A 17,824-nucleotide genomic window follows, 5' to 3' on the forward strand; every position below is an offset into this window, starting at 1 on the left:
ATAGCAGATATTCAGGGGTTCAATTTCAGAAATGTTAAGCTTCAGATATCTATTAGACAATAAATGAAAATGTCAAGTAGCCAGTTAGATATACAAATCTAGGGTTCATGGAAGAGGTCTGGGCTGGGATCTATAAATTTGAGAATCATCAACTTATAGATGGTATTTAAAACTTGATACCTGATGAGATAACTCAGGTGCTCAGGGTAGAGAGAGAAGAGCAGAGGACTTAAGACTGAGATATGGGGGCATTCTAACATTAAGAGGTCAGGGAGAAAAGGAAGAATCAGCAAAGAAGACTGAGAAGAGGCCACCAATGACACAGAAGGAAAAATTTAAAAAGTGGTGTCTAGAAGCCAGGTGAAGGAAACATATCAAGGAGGGAGTAATCGATTGTATCAAAAGAGGCTGGGAGACAAGATGATAACTCACCATTGGCTAAGCAATGTGAAGGTCACTGTGACCTTGACAAGAGCAAATTAAGTAGAATGGTAGTTGTGAAATTCTGAATGGAGTGAATGTAAGAAAAAATAGAGGGAGTGGAACTGGAGACAGGAGTACAGAAAATGAGCTTTTAAGTAAAGGGAGGCAAAGAAATGGAATGGCAGTGGCAGGGCACCTGGCATAAGTGTAGGGTGTGTGTGTGTGCGCGTGTGTGTGTGCATGTGTGTGTGTGTGTGTGTGTGTGTTAAGATAGAAGAATTAAACGCATATTTGTTTGTTGATGGGAAAGATTCTGCTGGAATGCAAAATGTGATGATATAGGAAACAGGGAGATGGGCTTGGGTACACAGGGGAGGAAACGCCTTTGGATAGGAACACGTTCAGACGTTCACTTCTGTTACACAGACTTTCTATTATGACAGATGAGGATATTAGGTCATAATACTTCCCTTCCTCTAGTCTCTCAAAAATTAAACAATAATTTTTGTTTAAAGCCACATTCTGTAAGTTTTCATTATTATGACAATATAAATATCACAGTTACATTTTCTTACACAATTTGTGCTGTTTTAGCTAAAGCTAATAATTGCCTCATATACTTTTTAAATAATAGACTTTATTTGTAGAGCAGATTTAGGTTTACAGAAAAACTGAGTTGAAAGCAGAGTCCCCATATACTTCCTGTCCCTCTCCTACAGCTTTCCCCAATTATTAACATCCTGCGTTACTGTGGTATATTTGTTACAATTAACAAACCAGCATAGATATACTGTTATTAACTGAAGTTTTAGTTTGCACTAGGGTTCATTCTCTGTGTTGTACTTTCTATGGGTTTTGACACATGTATCCACCATTACAGTAGCACACAGAATAGTTCCACTAGCATAAAAATGCCCTGTGCTCCATCTATTTAGTCCTCCCTACCTTCCCCCAATCTTTTTACTATCTCCATAGAGTTGGAATCATACAGTATGCAGCCTTTTGATTGGCTTCTTTCACTTAGTAATATGCACTTAAGGTTCCTCTATGTCTTTTTGCAACTTGATAACTCACTTCTTTTAATCACTGAATAATGTTCCATTGCCTGGATATTTATTTACCCATTCACCTAGTGAAGGACATCTTGGTGGCTTACAAATTACAAGCTGTAGCAATTATGAACAAAGCTGCTGTAAACATCTGTGTACAGGTTTTGTGTGAACATAAGTTTTCAACTCATTTGGGTAAATACCAAGGAATGTGACTGCTGGATTACAAGGTAAGTGTATGTTTAATTTTATAAGGAACTGCCAAGCTGTCTTCCAAGTGGCTGTACCATTTTGCATTCCCACCAGCAATGTATGAGGTTTCTGTTACTCCACATCCTCACAATGATATGGTGGTGTCAGTGTTTTGAATTTTGGCCATTCTACTAGGTGCGTAGCGGTATCTCGTTGCTTTAATTTGGATTTTCCTAATGACATACAATGTTGAGCACCTTTTCATATGCTTAGCTGCCATTGGTATATTTTCCTTCAGCAAGGTGTGTCTATGCAGATCTTTTGCCCATTTCCCCCATTTTCCCTTTCTTTCTTTTTTTAAATTGAGGTATATCCCCACGGGGGCCCGGTGCACAATGGCTGCAAACAGCAGCCTCCTCGGTAGTGTATGCAGCCCTTTGCCCGTACGGGTTGCCCTAAGGGACCCTGGAGACAGCCCTTTCCAGTGGACATTAACGACTGGCACGCTGTCCCCACTCTAGGCTCCAGACGGGTATGCGCGGTGCCTTTGGAAAGCCCCAGGGCACAGTGGCCAGAGTCCACATAGGCTAAGTCATAATGTCCCTCCGCACCAAGCTGCAGAACAAGGAGCATGTGCTTGAGGCCCTCTGCAGGGCCAAGTTCAAGTTCTCTGGCTGCCAGAAGATCCAAATCTCCAAGTGGGGATTCACTAAGTTTAATGCAGATGAATTTGAAAACAAGGTGCCAGAAAAGCAGCTCATCCCAGAAGGCTGTGGAGTCAAATACATCCCTAATCGTGGCCCCTGGATGAATGGCGGGCCCTGCCCGTGTGACAGCCTTGGCGCTGTCCCCTCCTTACTCATGCCCACCAATAAATCCTGCTTTCCTACCCCCCCCCCAAAAAAAATTGAGGTATAGTTGATTTACAATATTACATAAGTTTCAGGTGTACAACACAGTGATTCATAATTTTTAAAAATTATACTCCGTTTATAGTTATTATAAAATGTTGGCTATATTCCCTGTGGTGTACAATGTATCTTTGTAACTTATTTATTTTACAATAGTAGTTTGTACCTTTTAATCCCTTACCTCTATCTTGACCCGCCCCCCTTCCCTCTCCCCACTGGTAAGCACTAGTTTGTTTTCCATATCCGTGAGTCTGTTTCTTTTCGTTATATTCTCTAGCTTGCTTTATTTTTTTTGGTTCCATGTATAAGTGATAATATACAGTATTTGTCTTTTTGCATGTCTGAAAACGTCTTTATCTTATCCTAACACCTGGCTGAAAGTTCATCCAGTTATATAATTCTAGAATATAGTAATTTTCTCTCTGAAATTATGGCATTGCTCCATTGTCTTCTATTTTCCCATGTTTCTTTTGGCATGGCTGATATCATTCTAATTCCTGATCCTTTGTATGTGACCTTTGTTTTCACTCTGCAAGATTTAAGAATTTTCTCTTTATCCCTGGTGGTTCTATAATTTTATGATAAGGTGCCTTGATGAGGCTCATTTTCTTCACTCATCGGTACTGGAGATACATGTCCTTCTGTTCTTGGGAATATCCTTAAATTATTACTTTGATAATTTCCCACTCATCATTTTCTCTATTTTTCTTAGACTCCGATTAGTCAAATGTTAGACCACTTGAATTAAGCCTCTAATTTTTTTTTCCTCTCCAAGTCATCTCTTGGTCTTTTTGTTCTACGTTGTTTTATTTAAAATAAATTTATTTATTTATGGCTGCATTGGGTCTTCATTGCTGTGTGTGGGTTTTCTCTGGTTGTGTCGAGCAGGGGCTACTCTTTGTTGCGGTGTGCAGGCTTTTCATTGCAGTGGCTTCTCTTGTTGCGGAGCACGCGCTCTAGGTGCGCGGGCTTCAGGAGTTGCAGCAGGCGGGCTCAGTAGTTGTGGCTCGCGGGCTCTAGAGCACAGGCTCAGTTGTTGTAGTGCATGGGCTTAGCTGCTCCGCGGCATCTGGGATCTTCCCGGAATAGGGCTCGAACCCGTGTCCCCTGCATTGGCAGGCGGATTCTTAACCACTGCGCCACCAGGGAAGTCCCTGTTCTACTTTTTAAGAACGTTAATTATAGTTCATTTACGTTTCTTTTGCTCTTTACATGTTGTTTCCTCTGAGGTTCTTTTTTATCTTTCTTTTAGTCTCTTTCATGTTAGAGAAGTTCTACAGACGTCCAGTGAGTCTTGGCTATGAAGCAGAGTTCCGTTTATGAGGGTTGAGTCTAACTGCAGGTATACTTCCTCAGCCAGCTTTTATTTGGTCAGGGTTCTCCATGTATCATGTTTGTAGGCTTTTTTTGGGGGGTAGTTAAGAACGTAGAGAAAGCACCACAATCTCTTACCTTGGTACCAGCATTCTTCAGCTGGGTAGAAGTAGAGAATTGAGGCATCATCTAATGATAATTTAGTTTTTCAGAAAGCAGACTTTCACTTAATGCTCTGATTTTCAATTTGGAGCCCTAACTCTATTCCTAATGTCCCTATTTTCTCTCTAAGAGAATGTACTTCTTCTGCAAGGGGAGGGGAAGGGTGGTGATCTGGAAGTCTAACTGCTCTATACAGACTTTTGATCTCTCTCTTTTTAGTATCAGACCTCATCCCCCTCCCCTAATACCTGATGTTTCCAAATCCCTGAACTTTTGTAGGGTTCAGGGTGAACTGGCTTGTTTCTTGTTCCTCTGCTTGCTTGCATCCCCCTTTTTTCAGGCATATAAATTCAGCTATCTTCCACTCTGCTAAGTCATTTACTATTCCTACAACAGCTTTCCATCTTCATATATTACGTTTTAGTGGTGACAAACGGGTTTGGGGTCTCTAGTTTGGTGGTCTCTGCAAAGCTGGAGATAGAAAAGGAGAAGAAGAGGTGCTAAAATTAAAGGACCCAATAGTACTTAGTTTTAAAGAAACATGTGGTGAGGGTGTACTCATAGTATGTATGTTCTCTGAGGTCCACGTGAGCAACGTGTGGCTGAAAGCTTTGCAGAAGCTGGAAACCACTATTTATAAGACTGCTAAGTAAAGGAACACATTACTACTGGAAAAGGAATTCTATGTTATGCAGAGAAAAAAGATAAGAAGGAGAGATGTGTACTTCCCATAAACTTTAGCTGTACTGTTAACTATGTGAAAGACACTGGAGCTGAGGGAAAAGGACTAAGCGGTTTTTTTTTTTAACCACTCCCTTCCAAGCTCTAACATTTTGCGATTCTGAAAGAAGTTTCTCAAAGCCTGAATACCACAAGGAATACTTTCTCAGTTCCACCCTTGCCCCCTCGAGAGCAGGCCTCCTGGTCTGTGTCTAACAATTTATAAAGATTACCACACTGCTCTTGATCTTCTCACAGAGCAAAACACTAAACAAGGTCTAAAAGAAATGCATATAAAAATGTGAGGGCTCCCCTGGTGGCGCAGTGGTTGAGAGTCGGCCTGCTGATGCAGGGGACACGGGTTCGTGCCCTGGTCCGGGAGGATCCCACATGCCACAGAGCAGCTGGGCCCGTGAGCCATGGCCGCTGAGCCTACGCATCCGGAGCCTGTGCTCCGCAACGGGAGAGGCCACAACAGTGAGAGGCCCGCGTACTGCAAAAAACAGAAAGTGAGCTCCGCATATTTAACCCTGCCTTATAGCTTTTACTTGTGACAGTGATAGCACGCTTCCATTTGAGAGGCTTTGGCTGGTGACGTATACCATTTCAAAAGAAATAACTTAAATAGAAAAGTAAATTGTATTTGTTGTTTTGGGTTTATAGACTAAAGTCAGATTCAAATTTCTGGAGTGAGGTATAATTAACTCTGTTATATGCGAAGCCTTCAATCGTGGAATTACCTAGGCTACAGAGCTAGAGAAGGGAGGAGAATTTATCTAAGCTGCCTGTGAAGTTTCAAAAACCCAAGAAAGAAGGGGTTCTGAATACTGGCTGAAGCAAGCAATGCATCATTCTTTTTTTTTTTTTTTTTGCGGTACGCTGGCCTCTCACTGTTGTGGCCTCTCCTGTTGCGGAGCACAGGCTCCGGACGCGCAGGCTGGACCGGGGCACGAACCCATGTCCCCTGCATTGGCAGGCAGACTCTCAACCACTGCGCCACCAGGGAAGCCCTACATCATTCTTGTTACTTGTCCTCAGGCCACTTTCAGCTTTCTTACAAGATTAATCAGAAACTGACCAACTATGCCCAGTACCACTTCACCTGTTACCACAGCCTCACCTGTAGTAATAGTTTACAATTAAGGTGTAAACAAAAGTCTCCAAGCAGCTAAAATGGGTGTCGTTAACACACTTGCAGACTGCAGATCCAGTCCTCCATTAGGTCCCTTTTCCTTTACACAGTTTTAACCATCGTAAGTTATCTGGTCTCAACCTGTAGCAATCAGATACAGCAAACAGGAAGGCAATGGGCAAGTACTGATAACTGAGAAGTGACAAATGAAACAAAGGAAGACACAGAAATTATAAAAGGCAGACAGGAAGCCTTGAGTTTTTTAAGAAAGGGACCGATAGTTCTATATCCTATATAAAGAGAAGATGGGCATTTTTCTGTTTATAACACATACAGTAATTTCCTTTGGATGAAATGAAAATTTAAATTATGATCAAGTATTTATTTAAGAAGGTAAAGAAATATGTCATCAAAATGCAGAGGAATTCTACAGCAAAATATTAAGGTTTGGTCTTAAATGGTACAAATCTGTCCAGAAACCTCACTTTCTAGAATGACGGGTTCCCCAAGGGTTTCAGACAGTCAAGCTTCTACAATTTACAGGAGAAAGTGTCAGACATGTTATGAGGCCTAATTCTGAATCTGGCTTGATCTTACGGAGAATATTAAACTTTTTCTAAATTATTTTCATGCTGAAAGTGTTTGTGGCCACACTCCCTGAGATTGAGCCCCCATGATCCCTGCTTCTGGTATTCATGACATGTGTAATCCCCTTCCTTTAAGTGTGAGCTGGATCTAGTGACTTACTTCTAACAACTAGAATATGGCAAAAGTGACGGGATGTTATTTCTGAGATTAGGTCACAAAAGTGTTTCTTCTGTCTTGGGTACTCTTTCTTGCTTATTTGATTGGAAGGAAGCCAGCTGCATGCTGTGAACTGCCTTATAGAGGCCCAAGTGGCAAAAGAACTGATATCTCCAGCCAATGGCCAGCAAGGACCTGAGGCCTGCCCACACTCACAGGAGGGAGTTTGGAAAGGGATCCTCTCCCAATTGAACCTTGAGATGACTGCAGTCCTGGCTCACGGTTTGACCACACCCTCATGAAAGACCTTGACCCAAGGTATCTGGATAAACTGCACCTGGATTCCTAATCTACAGAAACTGTGAGATAATAACTTGTTGTTTTAAGCTAATTACTCTAAATTTTAGGGTAATTTGCTATGGCTAAGTAAATAACTAATACAGATTTTGGTGTCATAAGCAGGGTGATAACGTAACAAACACCTAAAACGTGGCAGAAGTTTTGGAACTGGGCAGGAGGAGGTAGCTAGAGGGACTTTAAGGGGAGCAGCAGTAAAAGCCTAAATGGACATGAATTGACAGTAGATTTTAGACTTTGAGGAGGCCACCTGTGCAGGTTTTAAGGCATGTAGGGACACCTGATTAGACACTAGAGGCAGGGGGGTCTTATAACACAGTAACAGAAAGTTTACCAACCCTGTCACCTGTAGTTATACAGAAAGTAGAAAATGAACCAAACAAACTGGATGGTCCAGCTAAGGAAACTTCCAAGCAAAGTACTGAAGGTATCACTAGGTTTCTTCTTGATAATTATAATAAAGTATGCAAGAGAAGAGAGATATTGAGGGAAACATTGTTAAAAAAAAAAAAAAGGAGCCATGAGTTGCTGGTTTTGAAATGGGTTTGAAAATTCTTAGCCTCGCCATCTTCAATGCTAGAAGCGTAGCGCTGTCGCATTTCTTTCATTGATTTTGCTTCCAATGTCATATCACCTTCTCTGCCTTTTAACTCTCCTGCCTCCCTCTTATAAGGACCCTTGTGATTACACTGGGCCCACCCAGGTAATACAGGATAATCTCTTCATTTAAGATTCCTTACTTACATCTACAAAGTCCCTTTTGCCATATAAGGTAATGAACGTGTTTACAGATTCCAGGGATTAGGACATGGAAATCTTTAGGGGACCATTATTCAGGTTATAATCAATAGCTAAATAATTACTATACTTGGAATTCCCATTTATAAATAGGAACACAGGGTTGAATAAAATGCTATAGAAATGAAATAGTTCTTACACATAAACAAAAAGCCCGTACATGTATCTTTAAATTTTAAAACAATGACTTATGTAGGAAATGCTCTTATTCTTAGAGATGTGTGCTGAAGAAGCATAATATCTGCAACTTTCAAATAATTCAACAGCAAAAAAAACAAAACAAAGAAACCATGTGTGTATACATAGAGAGATGAAGCAAATATGGCAAAATTTTAACTAATGAATCTGTTACAGGTATACAGATGTTTTCCAAATTTTTCTAAAAGTATGAAAAAGTTGGGAAAAAATCAGAGAGATCAAAACAATTTTCAACAGAACAAATATATTAGCCTTAGAAAGCTCATTAGATTATAAGAAATATATAATTTGTGAAGGGGCTGAAATTGAGGATTAAACTCAGGGGTTGGCATCCTACTCTGTAAAAGGCCAGAGAGTAAATAGTTTATGCTTTGTGGGCTACAGTCACTTTCCCAACTATTCAACTCTGCTTGTGTAGCGTGAAAGCAGACATAGACAATATGTAAATAAATGAGTGTAGTGTGTTCTACAAAAATTTTATTTATAAAACAAGTGGCAGGCCAAATTTGGCCTGTAGGCTGTGAAGTACCAATTGCTGATTTAACTCAAAACATTCTTTCAAAATAAGGGAATTTTAAACAATCTCCAGAAATACATACTAATGACCATACTATGCGCACTGCAGACTTTAAGGTGTTGCTTTTGTTCGTTGTTTTCTTCGAAGTGTATGTGTGTACATATAAATTGTTTTGCTCAAAGTGTAGGTACATATACACATATGTGTACACACACACACACACACACACACACTCTCTCTCGCTCTCGCTCTCCAAGGGTTAAAAGATTAGTCTCATAACCCCTGGTTGTGAATTCAAATTTCACTGTAAGCTCAGACCTAATTTATTCCTCCTTTCTGTAAACTCACTGTAAACTCTATAATACAGTTAATCCTTCCTCTCTCCCTCCCTCCTTCTCTTCCCTCCTTCCCTCTCTCCCTTCCTTCCCTCCCTTCCCTCTTCCTTCTTGCCATCCTCTTTCCAAGTGTGCTCAAGTGCACAGAATTGGATTATTCATAATCCTCAGTTCATGACAAATTTTCATTATTGGTCCATGCTTGGCCTGCTGTTATTTGTTATGCAATTCATTATTTTTATTAATAGACAAAGCATTCCCCCTTGAGAAACAATGACCTGATAGTTTCACATGCAGAAAAAACACAACTCCAGCCAGATATGATAATGTAGGAAGGAATCTAGATTTTGAAATTTACATCTTTAATCCCATTGGGCTCTTGTGGCCCACTAGAGACTCATTATCTCTAAAACACAAATATGAAACAGCTGATAACATGTATGTTTACATATTCTCATTTGTCTTAAAATATTTTGGCAGCTTTGCAAGTCTCAGACTGGGCTCCTGAAGCATTCAATAATCTTGTGCTAGAAACAACGGAGAAATGTTATTAATACTATACTCCCTATATCAAGAAGAAAAAATATTAATCAGCTCAGAAGCATGATCTGCACCTCCAATAATGTTTTTTAAAAAAAGTGTATTGACTTTTGGATGAAGTTGGACACGATGGATTGGAATGTAAATTGAATTGTGAACATGTAACTATAGGAACCTCTACAGAAAGGAGTATAAATATAGCAATTATAGCATTAGGACTTTGATTTCCTGGGGAGAAAAGTTGAGCATGCAGAATGATTAAGAAATCACATCATTTTACTATGGGACACTTATCAGGCGAGAATGCTAAGTCATTTCTATTCAAAGGTAAACGTAATGAACATAGTTTGCAGAAACAATGAAGGATAGTTCATACATACAAGTACAGTCAATAATAATTTCATCAATTTCCTTCACTGGGGTGCTTTTTCCTTCTTTTCTCAAACTAGGGAACTTTTAGTTATCCTTTAAACATGAGAATCCAGTAGTGCCATTTCTGTGTCCACATGGCATCCCAAATACCCTACTTTTATGGCAGTTATCACGTTGAATTATAGTTAATTACAGATCTATTTTCAGCATACTTCTTAAGGAGAAGGATAAACCTTTAATCATCTGTATATCCTGGATCCAGGGATGAATAGATAAAAAAAGAAATATAAAAAAAGAAATATAAAAAAAAGAAATAAATGAAGAGATCCTTTCATAGTGGTCTCCGTTTTTACAGATGATGGACTGAGAACAGTTTCTGAGGCCAACTTACAGTATACATTGAGCAGAGAAGCAGAAGAAGCAACTCCATCTGGCCCTCCCTGATTTGAACCTGCTGACCCTTCAGGGCTACAGATACATTACCTTATAGAATACTGTTATTCATTTTATTCAGTTCTACTGTTGGAGATAAAAGAATTCAAGAATTTTAAATTATTTTTTGATTAGAAATTACATAGCTTTTTGAAAAAGTGTTCCCTTTTGCTTAATTGCACTTTGAAATGTTCATGAAGGAACCAATTGGTGCCAAGTAGCCAAAAAAGAAAAACCATGCTGCAGATACAAGTGCTTTGCCTTATTTTCCTTTTTAAAAATCGGGGGCTTCCCTGGTAGCATAGTGGTTAAGAATCCGCCTGCCAATGCAGGGGACATGGGTTCGAGCCCTCGTCCGGGAATATCCATGCCGCAGAGCAACTAAGCCCGTGCGCCACAACTACTGAGCCTGCATGCCACAATTACTGAAGCCTGCGCACCTAGAGCCCATGCTCCGTAACGAGAGGCCATCGCAATGAGAAGCCCGCGTACCGCAATGAAGACTCAACGCAGCCATAAATAAATAAATAAATAAATAAATAAATAAATAAAATGGGCACAATGAGAAAAGGAAAGCAAGGCTAGAACAATCATATTCTGTGTAGAGAAGCAGACCTGTAAAGAAAAGGGGAGGCTAAGAACAAGGAAGTATGTCACACCTTCACTCTGTTAAGATATTTAGTTAAACTAGATTGAAGAGCTCAAAATCAGTACTGGGGCAGAAAGAAAGTGTTCAAAGTTTCCTTAAAGCAGAAAGTAAAATCTGATTTACTTAACAGAGATTGGTAAGTGTTGAAATCAGTGAAAAGGAGACCAAACCCTGTGTGTGCATGTATTTCTCCCACTGTACATCTCCACATAGCAGTAGTTTTACTCTCTGTGGCTGCCCAGGATTTGAATCCCCTTCCTACATTTAGGAAATGCCTCACCTCATAAGTCTCGGTAGGAGACAAATCTTGTCTCCTGTATCAAAACTGCAAACAACACATACATGCCCTGCTTCATATCTCCTTCTATATAATTAATAATAATTATAATAATTGTTAAAGGTGATTTTTTTCATTATTTTTTTTAAATTCAGGGCTATATGCTTGGTCAAATTTTCATCTGGTGCTGATCCCTTTTTGCCTTATTATTCATTTTTGAAAGAGAAGAGTTGTTCATATGTCAAATATTTATAAGAGGTTCACATTGGGGAAGGCCCAGGGCTACATTCTAGGTTAGTAGGAATTCTCTTTATGATACAGATTGTGTGTGAGAATTGGGATTTTTACCTTTACTTTTCTACAACTAACAAAGATCCACACTGCAAAGCTGCTTTCATTGCTAAAACTCTCCTTCAACCGACTTTACAACAGCATTATACAAATATGGTTTAAAAGGTCTGTGTTTAGTCCCCATCTTCCCTGTTTTGTGATATTTCATGCCAAACCCTGTCTAGGGAAGCTATTGGAACTTGGCTGTGTACTGTTCTTGTTACAGACTGTTGATTTTTACCCACAGACGCTGTCACTTCTGTCCCTGACTTTTTAGGTTAAATAAATTGGTTTCCAGCGCCAGTTAAAAAAAAAAAAAAAAAAAAGAAGACTGTTGGGGGCTTCCCTGGTGGCGCAGTGGTTGAGAGTCCGCCTGCCGATGCAGGGGACACGGGTTCGTGCCCCGGTCCGGGAAGATCCCACATGCCGCGGAGCGGCTGGGCCCGTGAGCCATGGCCGCTGAGCCTGCGCGTCCGGAGCCTGTGCTCCGCAACGGGAGAGGCCACAACAGTGAGAGGCCCGCGTAACGCGAAAAAAAAAAAGACTGTTGGTTTTGCCCTCAGTGCTTGCCAATTCTGTAGAAACCTGTGTTCTTGCCTAAAAGCATCCACATTGGGTGTCCCTCTCACCTTTCCTCGACCTTCACTGCATTGGTTGATCATTCCTTAATGTCTTCTCTCAACAATCCCTCTTATTTTTGTTTTCTCTTCACTGCATTTGTCTACTCTTCCTCAGTGTCTTGTGGTTTGGGGCTGTGGATTTCTCCAAGTGTCAAACATAGAATTTATGTCTCTATTTCTTGTTATGGTTATTGTGTTTAGATGATTTCCAAGATAAGAAGAAAACGGCTATCTTTTACTCTGGCATTTAAAAACTGAAATTCAGATATCTTTTCCCCTCCTGATTTTAAGTACAACTTAATTAAAGTATAACATATAAAGGAAAATGTGCAAATTGTGGCTGAACTGCTCAATGAAATTTTACAGAATGAACATAGATTGAGAAATAGAACATGACCCAGCAGCCTCTCTTGTGCCTCCTTCTAGTCAAAAAGTTATCTCTCCTCCAATAAGAGTAACTTTGAACTTTACAGAAATAAAATCATGGCCCAGCCCCTGATAATCTGATTTTTTTCTATGAATTTGCCTATTCTGTGCATCTCATATAAGTAGAGTATTATACACTATTTATCCTTTTGTGTCTGGCTTATTTCACTTAGTGTAATGTTTTCAATTTTCATCCAAGTTGAAGCATGTATCAGAATTTCATTCTTCTAAAGGCTGAACAATATTTCATTGTGTGGATATCACCTGTTTATCCATTCATCCATCAATGGACATTTGGGTTTTTTTCACCATTTGGCTATTGTGAATAATGCTGCCATGAACACAGGTGTACAAAAATCTGTTTGAGTCCTTGCTTTCAATCCTTTTGGGTATATACCTAGAAGCAGAATGCTGGGTCATGTGGTAATTCTATGTTTAACTTTTTGAGGAGCTGTCAGAAAGTGGCTGCATCGGTTTACATTCCCAGCAGCAATGCATGGGGGTTCCAATTTCTCCACATCCTCACGAACACTTGTAATTTCCTTTCCTTGCTTTTTAAAATAGTAGCTATCCCAGTGGGCATGAAGAGGTATATCTCACTGTGATTTTGCTTTGCATTTCCCTAATGACTAGTGATACTGAGCACTGTATTGTACACTATGATGTTTTGCCATCATTAAAAAGCAAACCAAAACAAAACCTTTCTGGTTAGAGACTGCCCCTCCAGGACTAGCCAATTCTTAGAGATAGAAAAGGGCCTCACCTGAAGGATATTTTTGTTATACAAATTAACCAATAATCCAGGGCCGAACCTCCTCTATCTGTCCCCTATACCACAGTAGACAATATTCCTTTGCCTATTGGAAAGGAATAGGCAATTCCCTATCGCCTATAATCATCCCAAGTCATGTACCAGGTAAGTAGGGACCATCCCTATAGCCCACATCCCACCAAAATCACTAAAAATAGCCAGTCTTAAACTGTTCACCCTGCCCTGTCTTGCCATTTCCTTGGAAATCTCAATTAAGTTTCTGACTTAAACCTTCCCCTTGTTCCTGTCTTCTGCCTCCTGACCACCCTGGCGGCTTTCTCATGTAGCCCTGCATGGGCTCCTCTCTCTAGGACCTGTGAGTACCAGAAACTTTGTATTCCTGAGTCTCTCCTCTGATTCTTGTAGCCACACCTGACTGACCATCTAATAAAAGAATATAAGACCAGCATCTTTTCATATGCTTATTGGCCATCTGTATATCTATTCAAGGCCTTTGTCCATTTGATGTTTAACTTTTTGAGGAACTACCAGACTGTTTTCCAAAGTGACTGCACCATTTTACGTTCCCACCAGCATTGTATTAGGGTTCTAATTTCTCCACATCCTTGGAAACATATTATTATATTTTTTCTTTTGTTTTTATTGTGGTAAAACATACTTAACATAAAATACATGTTAAGTACATTTTAACCATATTCAAGTGTACAGTTCAGTGGCATTAAGTGCATTCACACTGCTGTGCAACCACCACCATTATCCATTTCTAGAATTTGCTTTTCATCCCTTACTGAAAGTCTGCATTCATTAAATAATAACTTCTAATTCCCTCCTTCCACCAGCTCCTGATAACCACGGTTCTACTTTCTGTCTTTGTATATTTGACTATTCCAGGCAACTAAAATGAGTCGCATCACGTAACATTTGTCTTTTTGTATCTGGCTATTTCACTTAGCATAATGCCTCCAAGGTTCATCGATGTGGTAGCATGTATCAGAACTTCACTCCATTTTAAGGAATTTCATTCCACTGTATGTATATACTACATTTTGTTTATCTGTTCATCTATTGATGGACAATGTGTTGCTGTTTCCACTTTTCGGCTATTGTGAATAATGCTATGAACGTTGGTGTAAAATTATCTGAGTCCCTGCTTTCATTTCTTTTGTGTTTATACTCACAAGTGGAATTGCTGGATCATATTTTAGTATTTTGAGGAACTACCATACTGTTTTCTGTATATTTTTATTATAGACATCCTAGTGTGCATGAAGTAATATCTGATTGTGGGGGGGCGGGGGGTTTGGGGGGTGTTTTTTTGGCCACGCTGCACAGCATGCGGGATCTTAGTTCCCCGACCAGGGATTGAACCCAGGCCCTTAGCAGTGAAAGCGCAGAGTCCCAACCACTGGACTGCCAGGAAATTCCCCTGATTGTGGTTTGCATCTGTATCTCTCTAATGGCTAACGATGTTAAGCATATCGGCTACTTCTACAGCAGAAACCCACTTAATAAAGGCACATATAAATTAAAGTAAATGGATGGCGAAAATATACTATGCTAACACTAATCAAAAGAAAGCATGAGTAGCTATATTAATTTCAGACAGAGTAAACTTCAAAGCAAGGGAAGTTATTAGGGATAAAAAAGGGCAACACATAATGAGAAAGGAATCAATTCTCCAAGAAGACATAGCAATCCTTAATATGCATGTGCCTATCAACAGAGCATTAAACTACATGAGGCAAAAACTGATAAAACTGCAAGGAGAAATAGATGAATCCACTATCATAGTTGAAGACTTCACACCACTCTATCAGAAATGGACAGATCTAGTAGGCAGAGAATCAGTAAGGACATAGTTGAACTCAACATCATTAATCAATTGGATATAAATTGATCTGAAGACTACTTCATCTAACAACAGCAGAATACACTTCTCAAGCTCACATGTAAAATTTACCAAGATAGACCACAATCTGGTCCATAAGACACACCTTCCCAATAGAGTGAAATGCAACTAACAGAGTAGCCATATCAAACACAGTTTTTAGGTCTTTCTTTTAAAAGTATACTGACTCAAGTGGAGTGAGGAAAGCAGCAATATAAGGGCAGAATTAGGAAGCCATTCACATAGGAGTGTGGGATGTTGTAATCCCAGCAGGGTAAAGAGATCTTTCAAGCGGGGTCACAGAAACAATCTGGCACAAAGTGATGGATTCTGAGTGTGAATCCATATGAGGGAGTATACTGGCAAGGAGTCAGAGCCTGGGTGGGGTGACAGGTCACAGAGGGGTAGCCCAACATAGTACAGTATATCAGAGCCAGAGAGGAGTGAGTAGAGCATTTCCACAGGTAAAGGGGCAGCAGAGATGAGAACTTTATTACATATGTAGAGACTGAGCAAAAAAGTAAATATATTAAAGATAGTGGGAGCCAGGTTTCTCACTGCTAGTCAAGGGCATTATTATTAAGGACACAAATATTAAAAGAAAGCTAGAAAGAACTCTGATGTTGTATTGGAATTAAAGTATGGGTATAAATTTAAAGTTTGCAACATATATAGACAGACACAGAAATAAATACAGATGTAAAATATGTGTGTGTGTACTCTCTAGCTCTGCCCAGTGAGAGAGTCTAGGGTTAGTAATATCCCACCTGCAATGAGCACACTTAGCACCCTGATCTTTGGTTCATAATACCATTCTCCAGACAACAGAACCAGGGCTAAGACAAACTACCAAATAAGCCGAGAACATCTGGTGATGCCAGAAAGTAAGAAAGTGTTCAAAGGCAGATGGGGCCATGTCTAAAGGATACAGAGGCCAGCTTGGAAGGGTTCCCACCAAACAGATTTTGGACAACTTGAGCATCAAAATAATGGTGTTAACTCTTTGAGTAAAATAGGACACTGTGAGTTCACAGTGATATAAATAAATACTTTGAAAGTTTGTTGAAGAAAAGGATATTTACATAGTCTCAAAGAACCTCCTCAAAAAATACTAATTAATTGTAAAGAAAAAGAGTCACCACAGAGAATAATTCTGGCGATCAAATTACCATAAATATTAATAAATTATCAAATTGATTATCATCAGTATTAGGCAAACTGAAACTGTGTGCCACCTGATAAGATGCAATGGGTAGAATACAGCATCATTTCTGAGATATTCCTGCTAAAAATGAAAAACCTGAATAGAATTAAGAAACATCAGACGAATGCAAACTGAGGGAATTTCTACAAAATAACCAGCCTATACTCTAAAAGTGTCAATATTACAAAAGTCAAGAGAAGACTAAGGAACTCTTCCAAAGAGAAAGAGACTGAAGAGACATAATAACTAATAATATAATAACTACATGCAACATGACTCTGACGGGTATAATTTTCTATAAAGGTGACCGTGACCTGGATACTTTCCTAAAATAAATGATATTAGGACAAGTGGCAAAACTTGAATGGCGTCTGATGATTGACAGGAGTAAACACAAGGTGTTAATCTATCAGTTATGATGGTTGTATTGTGGCTTTATAAGTGAATGTCCTGTTTATAGGAAATACAAACTAAAGTATACAGCAGTGATGGGGGCATTGAGTCAGCAACCTACTACTCTTATATGGTTCAGGCAAACAAAAAGCTCTCTGAGCTGTCCTTGAAACTTTTCTTTTAGTTTGGTGTTGTTTCAAAATAAAAGTGAAATTAAAATAAATCAACCACCATTTTACCATTCCCCAAAATAAACACTACCAGACTATCAAGAATGTACTTCCCTTTCCAACAATGGTAGACCAAGATGTTTTTAGTTATCCTTACACTAAGAACAACCAGAAAAGCAGGACAAAATATAGAAGCCAACTAACAAACAATAAGCTGTCTTAAGGTACTAGAGACTCAGTAAGCTCAGTAAGAAATTGCAAGGCGAAGACTGGGAAAGAAGGAAAACCTAGAAAGGTAGTTCTGGCTCTTGGGGCTACTCGTTCTGAAATTGGTGGCTGACAGGATGAGAAGCTGAGCAAAACTTCTGACATACTTATGACTTTGAAGTGGGAAGGGATGAAAATTGAAATGTAGGACCCACTAAAACAGAAGCAAATACCCCAGGCTTTTGGTTGGGACTCCAAGGGACTACACACTAAAGATAAACTGGAAACAGACAAACCTTTATAGAGACTTCAGCACAGCTTCAAATATTTCCACACTGGATTAAATTGATCTCAAAGTGTTAGTACCCTTAGCCTAACTGCCTACCAGAAACATAAATAAATCCTCTCTAAAGGAAGACACCATCCAAGATTTCAAATTGGCTCTATACTTTTTCAAATAAATATGTCCAGTTTTTAAAAAATACACATATAGGAGAAGAGTGATGTAACTCGATACCAAGAAGAAAAATAGGCAAAAGAAACAGACCCACAGAAGACCCAAGTAATGGAGCACTCAAACACAGATATTTAATAACTATAATTAAGATGTTTAAGAAACTCAGAAGTATGATTGAGAATTTCAGCAGACAACTAGAAACTACGAAAAGGAACTAGATGGAAATTCTATAAAA

At 39.4% G+C, this 17,824-nt stretch overlaps 1 protein-coding gene and 1 pseudogene across 4 annotated transcripts in view; one reads left to right on the forward strand and one right to left on the reverse strand.

Annotated features, from left to right (window-relative positions):
• Positions 1–17,824, reverse strand: part of TPST1 (tyrosylprotein sulfotransferase 1) — a 120,957-nt gene that overhangs the window by 12,547 nt on the left and 90,586 nt on the right. The window lies entirely within an intron of this gene.
• Positions 2,027–2,141, forward strand: LOC115803802 (small nucleolar RNA SNORA70; annotated as a pseudogene).

The sequence above is a fragment of the Delphinapterus leucas genome, chromosome 15 (assembly GCF_059928025.1).
Source record: "Delphinapterus leucas isolate spDelLeu-1000000601 "Yukka" chromosome 15, BTC_Dleu_Yukka2, whole genome shotgun sequence".
Lineage (NCBI taxonomy): Eukaryota > Metazoa > Chordata > Mammalia > Artiodactyla > Monodontidae > Delphinapterus > Delphinapterus leucas.